This window comes from Symphalangus syndactylus, chromosome 4, assembly GCF_028878055.3.
Source record: "Symphalangus syndactylus isolate Jambi chromosome 4, NHGRI_mSymSyn1-v2.1_pri, whole genome shotgun sequence".
NCBI lineage: Eukaryota > Metazoa > Chordata > Mammalia > Primates > Hylobatidae > Symphalangus > Symphalangus syndactylus.
This window is the reverse complement of record NC_072426.2, coordinates 67511252-67513063: the sequence shown is the minus strand read 5'-3', so window position 1 is coordinate 67513063 and position 1812 is coordinate 67511252.

Genomic DNA, 1812 nt, shown 5'->3' with positions numbered 1-1812 from the left:
TGCGATTTTTAAAAAGCAAACGTAAAATCTATCACATTAATGTTTAAGTGGTGTATAATGAGCAATTTAAAAATTTTTATTTCCCAAAAATATAGTGGTTGAACTAGTGTAACCTAAATAACCTCTTATGTTCATATTTGCAAACAGGATATTTCTAAACTCCACTGGTATTTCCAATTCTAAGTTTATCTTTCCACAATTTAAAAAGAAAGGTACACAATTTCCTCCAAACAAGCTGACCAAAACAACATTATAGTGTCTTTATATAATTTCTGTTTTCGTGACTCACAATGTGATTATACTTTTCAGGATGGAGATAAATGCATGAAATCTCCAAATACATGTGGTAAAAAGATAAAATATCTGAATAGCCTATGTAATACATTTAAGAAGTGTCTTTTTTTTTAATAAAAATATGAGAAAGGATAATAGGCCTGGATTTGATCACTCAAGGTCTTTTCAAACACATATATACTCACATGAACTCAAACACATAAGCAGTTAACCCTTGCTTATCTGTGTACTGGTTACTAAATTTCTGGACTTTCTGGGAAAAATTGTTGTTGCAAATTACCTTCCTTTAACCTCTGAGGGCTGATTTGGGAGGCCGAGGGGAGTGAACTACATGAGGCCAGGAATTTGAGATCAGCCTGATCAACATGGTGAAAACCCGTCTCTACTAAAAATATTAAAAAATTAGCCAGGCGTGGTGGCACATGCCTGTAATCCCAGCTACTAGGGAGGCTGAGGCACAAGAATTGCTTGAACCCAGGAGGCAGAGGTTGCAGTCAGCCGAGATCATGCCATTGCATTCCAGCCTGGGCGACAAAGCAAGCCTAGGTCTCAAAAAAATATTAGCCGGGTGTGGCGGTGGGCACCTGTAATCCCAGCTACTCGGGAGGCTAAGGCAGGAGAATCACTTGAACCCGGGAGGCAGAGGTTGCAGTGAGCCGAGATCGCATCACTGCACTCCAGCTTGGGTGATGGAGTGAGACTGTCTCAAAAACAAAACAAAACAAAACAAACACACAAAAAAAACCCAGACACCTCTGAGAATTCCTTTAGGAGTTCCCCTATCATCTGCCTGTGACTTCTCAGGAAACCCAAAGATGTTTTAAGAGTTATCAAGTCAGAATGCAACTCAGAAAGTAAATTGGAGTCAAAGGAATTTAATAGTGCATGTGAAAGTCAAAAAAAGGAGTTAGGGTTTTTTTTATTTTTTAATTTTAATTTATTATTATTTCTGGAGGTTTCTTTTAATAAACGTAGGTGGCCGACCCAGCTCAAAAAGGTTAGGACTAGTTTTTTTTTGTTTTTTTTTTTTTTGAGACACAGTCTCTGTCGCCCAGGGTGGAGTGCAATAGCTCAATCTCGACTCACTGCAACCTCCACCTCCCAGGTTCAAGTGATTCTCCTGCCTCAGCCTCCTGACCAGCTGGGATCACAGGCATGCCACCACGCCCAGCGAATTTTTGTATTTTTAATAGAGACGGAGTTTCTTGGCCTGGCTGGTCTGGAACTCCTGAGCTCAAGTGATCCACCCGCCTTGGCCTCCCAAAGTGCTGGGATTACAGGGATGAGCTACAGCACCTGGCCAGGTTAGGACTAGTTCTGTGATTAAGTGGGAACTTCCTCTTGGTACATAGCATGAATTCATTAACAGGGTTAAATGTCTGTACTATTAGTATTTTCTCCCTGGGGCAGAGTCCAGTTCTCAGCAACAGAAAAAGTGAGTGAATGAGTGTTGTCCTGGTTTCCCTCCCTTTGCAGAATGAGCTCATTGAGCTGGTGGAAGAGACAGTAGGATTCTGC